The 13749-nt window shown below is 39.6% G+C and overlaps 1 protein-coding gene across 1 annotated transcript in view; it reads right to left on the bottom strand.

Moving 5' to 3' along the window:
- Window positions 1–13749, bottom strand: part of ece2a (endothelin converting enzyme 2a) — a 99852-nt gene that overhangs the window by 28923 nt on the left and 57180 nt on the right. The window lies entirely within an intron of this gene.

Below are 13749 nucleotides of genomic sequence, written 5' to 3'. Positions count from 1 at the left end.
GATTTAATTAACTGATTGGGAGTATTACACAACTTCTCATCTGTCCAATGAGAAGCCCAACGCCACAAACTCCCCCATGAGGCAGCACCCAAGAACTTGAGTAGGACTGAACGCATCTGTTACCCGTTTACAGAAAACTGCCATATTCGGCCATTTATCGATCTAGATATAGGCCTAATATCTGTACAAGTTTATGTTTATGATCTATTTGGGATCTACATTTTCAGTTAGTTGCAAATTATTCTGAATAAAAAGAATCTCTTAATTGCAAACACTTTTCGGCTGCCCAACATTTCCTCAACCACATCCTTTTTATCAAAGAGTAATGGCAGACATCAGAACACTTCCTGCACTTTGATTTACATTTTTTTTTCTTCACGTCACTGACACGCACCAAAAACTGTGACATCTTTTTCACGTATATTGTATGTGTGAAATTCAGCGTCTGTCAAGAGGTGGCTGACAAGCTGTTGGAAGCTACCGTGCTGCCGATGTATAAGTCACTGTCACAGGTCACACTTCTGCTAGCATGGGAGGTGTCAGTTAAATAAACGTATAATTTTCTGGAGACTGCCATGAAGCGGTTTAGTGCGGCACGGCAAAGAGGAGGAAAGATAAGCCGCTCGGATCTGAGCTTCCTCTCCGTGCAAAAGACATGTGAGCACATACGGCCAAGAAGTCGGTCAGCTCATCTGGAGCTGTGATTCTGAAGGGCACAGAGTTACATCTGTGTGTGTCAAAACAGGTTTACTTGTGTGTGCGTGTGTCTGTCCTTCATAGTAGTGACCAGCTGTTCAGCAGAGGGATCCCTGCACATCTGGCAGCTTGCAGAGGGCATCTGCCATGCAGCAAAGACGAGGGGGATGGGGGGAAAGGACGGACGAGAAGAAGACAGATGAGATTAAAGAGAGCCGAGGACAAAAGGTGATGGGTTTATCTTCATAAGGTGAAATGAAAATATGATTTACAGTCATACACTTGGATGAGCTGTAAGATAGAAAAGGAGAGGGGTTAAATAAATTCAGGCTCCTCTGCACCTTTAAAAGAAAGAAAAGGGGGGGGGGGGGGAGGGAGTGCTTATGGATGTGGTGATGTGAACTACGTAGTATCTGTAAAGGAGCTGAGCCGCCGTTAGCTTAAACTCCTGCAGAAGATCAACTTAAAGCAAGATTAGCAGGGCCAGGAGATGAGAAATCAGCGACGTACTCACGAGGAGTTCTGTCTACACACACAAAAACACGTCCTTAAAAAAACACATAGTTTTCTATTACTGCTTATATTTCTTTGAAGCACAGTCACTGTAGTCACATGCAAAGATATAGAAAAAAAAACCCTTCCATGCTCATCATAAGCTGGTGACACGGGCATAGCTGACACTGTGGACATTAAAGGAATTACTGTCAACATGAGCTAACAGATGCTTAGCGTTGATTGGTTTCAGAGGGAATCTGTTGACCTCTGGGTTGTTAGTTTATCACCCATACAAGATTATGCACTTGATGGAAAACAGAAACAGTCTTTTGATGGGGGTCTAACATAAAGTTGATACATTAAAACCCACTGCAGCTGGAAAACTCTCAGCTGCCAGCTAGAAACTTAATGACAGAATGAAGTAAAAAAACAAATAAAACAGGACTGAGATTGGTCAAGAGGTTAATAAGGTTATCATGCATCTTATATTTGTTGTTTCTCAGCTCGAGCCACACAAGTCATTTTAAATCATATCTGTGTGAATTACTTTTGGGAAGAACATGCCAGGTATTATCCTGCCTAACTCAAAGTCCTCCTCAACTTAAAACTGTTGTATTCTTTGAAGCGATATGAGGCCCGTCAACAAATAATCATGAATAAATTCAATTGCATAACAGAAAGATAGATTGTAAAAATGAATAGTAAGCTTGGGGGAGAAAACAGCAGCACTATGAGTTGCTCTGGGTTCCCGAGAGGCACAGATTTGGATTTGAGCTGGATTTGCAGCAGAAAAGCATTTCAAAAGTTCATATTAGGAAAAAGAGAGAGAAGGCCATCACATTTTGGATGTAGTATTAACAGAAACTTGTTTTTTTTTTAAAAACAGATTGTCATAGCTGTGGAATATCACACTGACATGGGATGACATTATTATTTTTTCTCCATATTTAAGCTTTAATATCTTTGAAACTCTTCACCTGATCCAGACTGTTTTAGAGAACATCGTCTCCCTTGTGTATGAGAAGCAGTTCGCTCACTGCAGAGAGACTGGCCATTCAAATATTTCAGGGACTTCAAGCATCCATCGCTCACATTAATCTGTGCTACACACCTGCGAGTCCATATTCACATCGTCACATTTCTTACCCTGAACTGCCATCAAGTCGTTTTCTAGAGAGTGAAATTTGCTTGTCCCTCAAGCAATGCCTACAAACACACTGACCTCTGGACTTTTTTTTTGAGAAAGCTTTGCATAAAATTTTGCATATGTCCTATTAAGAAGTGTGTCTTGTCCCCTGGATTTTTTTGTCAAATCAATGGGACATTTTAGTTTGGACACTTTTACCAGCATTAGTTTACTCGTCAACCTGTGAAAGCAGCAGTGCCTCGTGTGGTTATAGATAAACTCTTTGAAGAACATTTATTCTCGACAGTACGAGTTAATCACAAAGTCTGTGTTACAGAATCTGGGCAGGGAGGCAGAGCATCATATCACATATTCAGCTGTTTGGTCAGGATTAAACGGTTTCTGCTTCTTTAGTTTCCTTCAATACTTGAACTTCTGAAACTTTCTTTATGTTGTTTTTTTCTCTCACCCAGTAAATGTTTAACACCTACTGAAACTGATCCTTCAACCCTCGAGCAACATCTGAATTAAAATTAACTCCACCTCCTCCACCACCACCACGCAAAGTCCTACAGGAAATTATTTTTTACTGCAGAAATAGGACACCTGGATATCTGACAACATTTTATATTAGAAGCAGTAGGAACTAGACGATTAGCAAAAGCCAAGCTAAAAGTGCTGCATAGATAAGGCTGGACTTTGATAGAGTTTTATATCTCCACCTCAGGAAATGTGTGTATTTCTGGCAAAATGGTCGAACATCAAGTGTTCAAATCGATGCCCTCTCCCTCTTTCATCCAGTCTTTTAAGCAGCAACAGGCTGTTGCCTTCGCTGTCTGCTTTGGTGCATCAGCTAGAGAGTGAGGTGGTCGTTTTGGCCACTCGAAATGGAACCAGCTTAATGTTGTTTGGACTTTGAGCAGAGAGAAGCTGTGATCTGTGTGTCCGCCATGGGACTGGAATGCGAAAACAAACAGATCACAAGGCTGATCACAAACCCAAACTGGCTTTCAGTGGTCAGTAAAAGGTTCGAGCAGCAGACACGGGAAAAAAAGGAGATGAGAGAAAGCGACACAACCGATGGCAGGATTGATCTGCTGTGTGGAAGTGGGGTGGGGAGGAGCGGTTCACAGTTGGCTCGGTTCGATCAATCCAGAAACAAGGCAGATACACATACACAGATGCATGCTTCTGCAAACACGTAAATGAACACATGCCAACACATGCAAACACACGCTTTCTCTCACATCTCTCGCATATCAAATAGCCCAGATCCACACACACATTTGTTTTTTCAAGAAAACAAAATCCATATCGGTTGTCAGCCCTCTTAGGTCAGAAAAATGTTTTGTTATCATTTTGGACACGAGAAACTTTGATCTCCCAAATTTCTGCAATAACTTTGAATAAAACTGTTTGCAATGTACTGTATAAACAAAGCATTTTGTTGATTTATTTACTTTTCTCTGTTTCTCTGAGTCTTTAATGTGATAAAAGCGTCTGTACTGACTGCACTGCCTTCTAACACACTGTGCTGGAAGAATAAAAGAGGCAGTTGGAATAAGAGGAAGAGACTTGAGGAGCCTGAAGAGTTTACAGGACGCAGGAATGTAGTGAAGTAGTGCTGACAGGGGTGGACATAAACTCACATGTGGTGTACGTGAACAGTAAAGTACAGTATAACAGGCTCAGGAATGAAAAACAACTCTCACACTGGGAGATTATTGTACTCTACTAACCTTCATGGGCTGTTCTCCACTCCACTTTACTGTGGCCTACATTGATTTTTCACTCATCCATTTTAAATATGGATCCCACCTCCCTCGCCTTTTTTTTTTTTTACTCACTACTTGGTTGTGCTTATCACAGATAAGCAAACAAATGCACAGTCCTAGCAGAAAGATGAAGAAAGACCAAATGAAAGCAGAGTTAAAAACAGTAACTAAAATGGGTTTTTTCCAAGTGCATGTGATTGTCTTTCGGGTTTCTGACCACACATCTACCAAGCCTCACTTTCTCATTATCCTGCTCTGACTCTTTCCTGTCCCTTGTCCCCAGTCTTCCTCTTCGCTCTCTCCTATATTCGCTTATTCCAATTAATGATCTTCATCCTTTAGGCATCCGTTGTTTCCATAGAAACGGTGCTCTGTAGTCGATACTGGTTGTCTAGGCAACAGTGAGCTGGGCAGGACATTCTGTGTGTGTGTGTGTGTGTGTGTGTGTGTGTGTGTGTGTGTGTGTGTGTGTGTGTGTGTGTGTGTGTGTAACAGCAGCTGCACATGTTGCATGTTTACGTGATTTGGGCTTGTTCCTCACTGTGGTTCAGATGTTTTGTGTTTAGCATTTTCTATCAGGTTTTACTGACTTTATTAGAGTGTTTAAAACATTTTTGATTACACATCCTCAATATATTTGTTGCCATTAATGAGATGTTTGACCAAACTGTCACAGCCATTTCACGGACACTGAGCTTTAGTTCTGTCACAACATGTTGTTGTTCAATACTCTTTACATTTTAACGCCCTCAAAACTGTTCACATATTACGTAAAATACCTTCATATTACAAGATCTCTCTTGTTACACAGAGACACACACTTTTAAAGATTAGAATATCTACCAAACAGAGTCAATTGTATATGCTGTAAAACAGAGGTTGTATGTATGGTGCATTAATGTATGACATGTGAGCATTAAGATAGTGCTCATCACGTTTGATGTAGTCCAATTCTCGGTCAGCTAGACTACAAACCTTCGTAAAGCTCCGGTTATGCAAGCCAACCCTCTAGCACTAACACTAGCTGATTGTTTAATAATAATAATGGATTGGATTTATATAGCGCTTTTCAAGGCACCCAAAGCGCTTTACAATACCACTATTCATTCACTCTCACAATCATACACTGGTGGAGGCAAGCTACAGTTGTAGCCACAGCTGCCCTGGGGCAGACTGACAGAAGCGAGGCTGCCATATCGCGCCATCGGCCCCTCTGGCCAACACCAGAGGGGCCGTTTGCGCTTGATAGATGAAATTGGTGACAAAGAGGTTTATGGTGCTGCAAAACAAAAATCCTTGCAGTTGTTTTGGTTGCTAGCATTGTAATTGCCATAGTCACCGGTAGTTTGCATGGTAGATAGCAACTTGTTTGCAAACAGGGCTGCCACAAACGATTATTTTGATAGTCGACTAGTCACCGATTATTTTTGCAATTAGTCGACTAATCAGATCATGCATCCATTGAATGTAAAACGTACAGCTTATTGCACCAGCATGCATCTGCTCTTATATAACTATCATTAGCTTACAGCTTTAAGTGTTTAAGGTATGTGCTAACTAAAAATAAAGACAAGATGATAGTTTATCAAATTTAAATGAAATTTGCAGATTGTTTCGGTGAAGTTTAATAAACGCAGCCGTCTGCTCCTTGCTATCTAAAATATAACAGGATACCGGAGTACATTCTCGAGCATCTCACACATAATCAGCTGTCTGCTTGACGTTTATTCAGCTGTGTAAAAACTATAACTTTAATCTCAGCCAAACCGATTTACTCAGGAACAAATAAAATACTGAAAAACGCCAAACAATAACATTTTTAAGTTATCTAAGTGACTTACATATCATGTTTAACCTGAGTAGCGAAAGACGGCGGTGGGTTTGAAAACGATTTGCCGGGAGTCCGATGTTCTCACCGGCTCTAGTGAGCCTCGAACCCCGGCTAGCTATCGAGCTAGTGGGTAACAGACGTCTCCGAAAACGTCAGAGCACTTTTGAAAATATGTGGTGTCTTGATAAACTGAGCAGATATTATATATATATATATATATATCTGAAACCATCAGTGCATCTATATATTTACATCTTGAATCCATTTTTGTTACAAAATTCTTCAAAATGGTTAAAAAGAAAGTTTATTAATCAAAAGCACCTTCAAACATGCACATAATTACATCATATACAGGCTCCTAAATTAAGCAGACTGGTATTATAATGACTTGAAATCCCAGATCTTATGTTAAAAAACCGCCAACATACGCACACACATCTAATAAATGTAAATGACATACACTGATTATGGCAAAGAACCGATGTATTCTATACTGCGTTTATGTGATATTCTTGGTGAATTTCTGTGTGCATGGCAGGCCATCTGCTATTGTGAGTGGCCAGTGTATGTTGACCGAACACGTGCAACAAATCATCAAGAGCTGTGTGAAAATCTCTAGAGAGCCAGGAGGCCCCGGCTCAGCGGTCCATCCCTTCACACATACCCACACACACACACACAGTGACACACACATGTGCATGCATATGTATGAAAATACATGCACACAGATATTCTGTTAATCTTTAGAGTGGCTCAAGCAAACACAGAATGCAACTTAACATAAAAAATAAATAAATAAATAAATAAATAAAAAGCACATCCATATGCATTCCCTGTCTTTGATCCCGTGCTCAAATCTCTACACATGCGCAAACAGAATTGCAATCACCCACGCTCCCACTCCCTCACGTGTGCTCCACTGCTCTACTTTCAGTCTGTTAGAACTGGAGAACAGAGGGCTCATTGGGCCAAAAGACTTGATCACACATGGAGGAGGGGCAAACGTTATAGGTGTGCATCAAGAACTTGAACAAACATGAGCGCACAGTAACACACACACACACACACAAACAAACACAGTCATGCAAAGAACACAGCGTCCACTTTCAGTGACGCAAAAACACACAAGCAGGCAAGCATGCACATGCACAAAGCTGCAGCTTGGGATGCACAGGCACTTCTGAAATGCATATACAAACACCACGCATGTGTGCACATGTGTAAAAAAGATGGCGGAGAAAGGGACTCATGAGGGTTGTGAGACAAACACAGACATACAAGCAGTGACTTACTTAATATATACTTTAACTATCAACATTAATCCATTTTTTAAATATACTGAGTCATGGTGAGTCGTTGATCACCACAGCTTTGAATTTTACTACCCAAACCTTTACAGACCTGCAGAGTCCAAAATAATTAGCATCAGGTGAGAGTGAGAGCTGAAAGGACAGAAGAGAGCGATATTATGTGAGGTGAAGATGCTGCATGAAGTGAAAAGCAGTTAAAAATTCTTAGAAGCCAAGCTCAAAATTCATTAACCCCCTCTGTAGTCATAACTTATTTAAAGGTGAACACACAGGAATGATAAACCTAAGTTTAGATTCACTGTAATTTCTTATTTGTTGTGAATAAACACTCAAGATACAAGCACAACAGAAATCACATATAAAAATGACTTTGTAGGACTGATATTTACATTTATGCTAAAATCTGAGTTTCCAAAGTCAGTTCATGCACTTCATTCTGCTCTGTTTTTAAGCTTTGCCTTTCACACAAATACAGGAGGGGATACACAAAGTGTGAAAGAGAGAAAGAGTAAAGTGGATTGGTGTAATCCACTTTATTCTGGCACAAAAGGTTCAAACTGAAATGACAACATGTCGACATCGAAACACATGCACTGAAAGACGCACGCACACAATGAGCATTCAGAATTATTTATGCACATAAAACATGAAAAAATATTTAAAAGACTGAGAAATAAAGCTCCTGTGTGTCTGTGTGTGTGTCTGTGTGTGTTGTATGTGCGCTCTAACACGAATGTTCCTTTGGGGTTGTTTTCCCGGCAGCTGTCCAAGCTTCCTGGTAATGGAGCTGGGGAGAACTGTCCACAGCGGGAGCCAGAAACAACCAATCAATGTCAATGAACATGTCTCTCTCTCTCTCTCTGCATTAAGCCAGCTTATGATGATGTCATGACAGCAGCCTGTCTGCCATAATGAGCACACAGCAAGGTTTTCCACCACATTAAACCAGTAGAAGAAAATTGTCTATTTGGCTAAAATGTGCAGATTTTAGAAAGGAAGGTATGAAAGAAGCAACCTTAGGGTCCTCCTCAAACTCCTCAAACATCGGTTCCTACAAACTGGTGAGGTTCAGAGCAGAAATGAACACACATCATTGAAAGGAAAGGTTTACAAGATGGTAGTGAGACCTGCTATGATGTATGGTTTGGAGACGGCAGCACTGACACAAAGACGGGAGGCTGAGCTGGAGGGGACAGAGCTGAAGACGCTAAGATTTTCACTGAGGGTGACAAGAATGGACAAGATTAGAAATGAGAGGGACAGCTCAGGTTGAGTGGTTAGAAAGGAAGGTTGAGTTTGGACATGGGAGGAGCAGGGACAGTTGACTCAGGATGTTGACGATGGAGCTACCAAACAGGAGGAAAACAGGAAGACCTCAGAGGTTCATGGATTCAGTGACGGAAGAAACACAGAGGACTACTGTGTTATTAGCTGTGGCGACACCTAAAGGGAGCAGCCAGAGAAGATTTTAAAGTTAATTTTAACAAGCTTTCTACACTCTATGTGACTTGCTAAGCAAGCGTGCTCCCAGCAGCTGATAGCTTAGCACTCCAAATTTTCATCTAAATGTTGTCACTTTAATCTGGAACAAAGGATTGAGATGGGCACAGTACTAATCCTCGAGCTACCATTGGTTTGATCACAAAACCAATGGTAGCGCTACCATACATACAGTCCATGAGGATAAGTATACGCGTATTCTAAAAAAAAGCAAATTTGCATGACTTACTACTTTGTTTTGTAAATTACACATTAGGTTACTTAACTACTTTCTGGAGCCGCCTAAGTAAAGTTTAAACTAAATATCATGTAATAAAAATGAACTTTGGCCTACAGTCCTATACACTGACCTAACAAAAAGCACTCTGAAGATCACAAACCTCCACCAAGGCAGCTCACTCTCTGTGCATTATTTCCTTTTAACTGAATATTACTGGATATTGTAATCATTAATTTTTGTTCTTTGTTCTTTTTAAACTTACTTTATGAAGTTTGTAGTGCAGTAAAAATCAGATGTGGGTAGCATTGCAGATGTTTGATTTTTTTTTTTTAAGATAATCTTATCATCAAACATTTCCTGTAAATCAATTTATGTAATGAGGCTAATGGCAATTGTTTGCTTAGTAACTGTAATTTGATTACTATTTAACAGGTCATTTAGTTGTTTCCCATGTAGGTTCGTGTTTCTTAGAACTCTCCTTCCCAGTGTACAGTGTGAACCGTCAGTGCTGTCACACTGGCTGAGTGCAATGAAAAATGCAGGAATCTACTAGATTATGTAAGATTACCAAGAAGAAAAGGAGGCGTCTCCTGTCAGTTTAAGAGAGAGACTTGTAGACGGACTAAGAAGGATTAGAAACAAGCTGAAAAAAAGCAGATGAGAAGTGCTACACGTATTTATAAAATTATTAATTGCATACTAAAACAATTGGGTCTACAGATGTGAGATACACCACATCCGACTGTGTGAGATGAGCTGAATAAAGTTGTCATTAACTCTTGCCATACACCTACGCGCCGCATAATGCAGCACAACAATGAAAAAGCTCTGACCATATCACTCACACTTCTTTGACTGATGGAAGAGACTGTGAAGATGCCGAGGCCAGAAAGAGCTAACAACAAATGCTCAGTTAAGACTTGTGTTGCGGTCTAGGTAATTATAACCCAGTAAACCACCGTACTGGATACTACATTTCTGAAATGACTGGAATTTTCCATACCACTTACTGTCATAAGCGAGGGCCCACACTAGTCTTTGAAGGACACATTTCTGTTATAACTGTTAACTTACATCTGTGACAGCTTCAATACCAGGCAGACTGAGCATGCAACACATGCACAGTATACATCGAAACATGTAGAATCGTTAGAATTGTTGTCCAAAATATATCCATTTGAAACATTTAGCATTCGTTTTTATTGTGCAAATGTTGTAATTTTTTTAAAAATGAAAGTATAAAGTACTCACTATGAAGGTGTATTAGGGCAGCATTAAGAATAAAATATATTATTGTTCATTTTGAGAATAAAGTCAAAATTTCAAAGTTTGTGGCGGAACAGCAACGTCCATGTTGGCCACTTTAAAGAGGGCGAGTGAACATGGCGCCTTCCACAAACCGGTGCCTGCTCCTGCATATTCTTACGTTTATGAAAATACATCAATTTTTACACATTAATCAATGTATACTTATGAGGACAACCTTCTTTTTCCATTAAATTACCTAAAAAATTACTTATGATACCATTAACCCTTTAAGACCTACCATAGAACCAAGTCCGCCAGAGCTTATATTATATTTTTACATTCTGTGGTGCCATTTTTGGGAGCATTTCAAGTTGATATACATCAATACAACCAGTATAGCCCAAATTTTAATAATATGTCTGCATTAAGTGCATAGTAATTACATAAATTGCCCTTCTCCCCCGTCCCTCTTCTCAGCTGTTTTCTCTTTCCCTCTTTCTTTCTCCCCTTCTTTCCCCCAGTCAAGTCTGTCCCGTATTCAGTAATGAAACTAAAATAAACAATAAAAGGTCATCCAACGGCCCATTCGGCAAGGCTTGATGGTCAATTTGGTAAAGTAACTCCGTTTGTGCATCTTTCTTTCGCCTTCCGACAAACAATTCTGATGGCAAAAGAGCCAAACGGGACAGGCAAAAAAAAAAAAAAAGAAAAGTAATTACATAAATTGCAAAAAAGTGCAATAAACTACAAAAAATTTGAAAATTGTTTTTGTTTTTTTAACATATATTTCTAGTTAGAGAGATTTAAGAGGCTTATCCCTCAAAACTGTAAATACAAAAAAGTTGCACAAAATAGTTTCCCACCAAAGGAAATTTATTTTAAGTGTCTTCATAGTTTTATTTTTGAAATACACCAATTTTTATATACTGCAGGAAAAACGAAAATAAATATTATAATGCAAATTTGCAAAAAAAAAAAGCAGCATATACATCAAAATAAACTATTTCCAGCAGTGCAATTTGAGTCCTAAGCATCCCAGAAACAACACAGAAAGTCATAAAGTCAAATATAACTTTTAAAAAGTCCAGTATAGGCTCATAAGGCCCTGACGGTAAAATGACGTCACTTCCGGTTTGGGCAGGACATGGCGGACATGCGATAGTTCGCGCTGATGGACGTAGGAAGTGTTACGAATAGCTGATCGGATCGGCAAAGCATGTTTCTGGAATATTATGTTTTTGTTGCTGCAAGTGCTTTTTATGCAGTTTTTGCAAAGCCATATGTGGAAGGAAACTGTGACTTAGGACAAGCTGATGGCATAAGATGTAAGTACAACTCCTCCGGTTTCATATGCAAAAAAAATTATTGCGCTAGCTCATGTGGTTGCAGTGCTACCGGGATTTTAAAATAGTTATGCAAAACGGAGCGTGCCCACTCCGACCGGCTTTAAAGGGTTAAGTGTAAATGATTCATTTTGAACGTATATAATTAGACATCAAATACAAACCTATCCATACTTAAGATGACTGGTTAAACCTGTAAACTGAAATCAACCACAAGCTAAAACACTTTGGTTAAATCTCTTGCAATATTGTGTGCAATTCTGTGCAGAATTAACAAACTCATGAATTACCAAATTTTCAGCTGCACTTGAGTAAACTTCTGGACATTGCATAATCTCTGCTTCAGTGCCTTGAGCAAACAAACTGCATTTAACAGAGCTACAAAACAGATGTCTTAAAGTAAACTTGCCTCACTGATTGAAACCAAGGACTAGTCTTTACCTCTTTAAACAGGACTAAAGGTTAGCAATTAAAAGTGTTAGTCTGAGATGATATCTAATGAAAGAGTCTCCATAGCAACAGCTAGAGTGATTCACAGAGCGTGTCAGCTTGTGAAATAAATTTCACACTTCAGTGAACTGCAGCTTCTACTGTGTTTGTGTGTCACCATGATGGCAATAAAAATAAAACTCTATTGTTATTATGTGTATTGTGTCATGGCTTTATATACAGTACATGTGTCCTACATCGGATAACTGTGTGGGAAAGTGTTGCTGACTGGGATTTCTGGTGGAACTGATTTCACAGATTCCTCCGAGGCTTAAGGCTTCTTATGCATCGTTATTTTCAATTTCACATAAAATAATTAATATTGCATGAAAAGGGCAGGTTTCAGCTTTGATTTGAGAAATTGTTTATTAATATATTAATATGCATTTTAAACTCATTTCTTTTGACATGCAGTGTTTCTTCTGTCACCTTTGACTATTCAGCTGCACAGAGAAAGAGTGATTCTCATGTCAACTAAATATTTTTGCATGTCATTTGCAGTAATGTAGTGTTTGTGCTGTTTTTTGTTACAGCCTTTGGATAATGGGCAGTTATTTTTGATAGGTTCTTTTTTTAACATCCAAACTAAACCTTGGCTTTTAATGTTCCCTTTACCTGAGGTATCTCAAACAGTGTTAAACTCCAAGATTATCTTTAATTGTGATCAGCTGACAATCCCAAATGGGCAGCATGGTGATACAGTGGTGAGCAATACAGTTCTTAGCTTGAACCTTTTCGTTGGGGTTTCCTCCCACAGTCCACAGACAAGTGTGTGAGATTAACTTGACCTTAGGTACTTATGTGACCATGAAAGGTTGACGGAGTCTCCACCTTAGCCTCATGACACACGGGCAGCCTGTCAGCTAAGATAAACTGCCTATAACCCGTTACTCTGGCTGGATGAGTCGTTAGGAACATTAATGGATGGATGGCCAGTTTCTAATGTGTTGATCTCTGATTTTGGTAAAAGAGTCAAATTCTACATGTACCAGTAGAAGAGTTTTATATTTTAATTAGGGGTGCAACAATACACAAAATTCACGGTTCGGTTCGGTTCGATACTTTGGTGTCACGGTTCGATATTTTTTCGATACAAAAAAAAATGTTCATGCCGTTTTAATTTGTCATTTATTAAATTTTCACGGCACATTCCGCACCACATCTCCTTGCGTTCATCATTTCTTTGAAGCCAGCTCACCTCCTGCAACTACTTTTCCGAGAATACGTGCTTCTTTTGTGGTTCGGACTCCTTCTGACATTTCTTTGGAGGTGGAGGAACATCACAGTAATTGCTTAAAGGAGCTTCTTCGACATCTTTAAGAGTTCTAAACAAATGTCTGTCCTCCTCCTGAAAATCTTATGTATGCAAACACACGTTGCAACTTCTTATCTTGTGCCCGTTTTTTATTTTGACAGCGAATGCGCACCTGCGGACCACTTATGTGCAGCCCTGGTTATTTCGCTTGTCATATTGCAGCCACAGAAATTCTTTTGTCCATGAAACCATAAAGCTGCACTTTCTTTTTGCCTTATAGTCTGATTTGTCATAACTTTTCCGTTTTGTGGTAAGCTTTTCTTTGGCTGTCACTTCTTCACCCTGACCTGTCTTATTTGGCTCAGCAGAACTCAGCAGTGGCGAGCTCAGACAAGGAGGAGACGGAGGTATCGTTTGGTCTTGCTTCCCGTGAGCTAGCCAGGGAGCACAGCCGTTTATTG

This window comes from Simochromis diagramma, unplaced genomic scaffold (genome assembly GCF_900408965.1).
Source record: "Simochromis diagramma unplaced genomic scaffold, fSimDia1.1 OVJJ01000205.1, whole genome shotgun sequence".
Lineage (NCBI taxonomy): Eukaryota > Metazoa > Chordata > Actinopteri > Cichliformes > Cichlidae > Simochromis > Simochromis diagramma.
The sequence above is the reverse complement of the archived record's forward strand: the minus strand, read 5'-3'. Positions and strand labels throughout refer to the sequence as shown.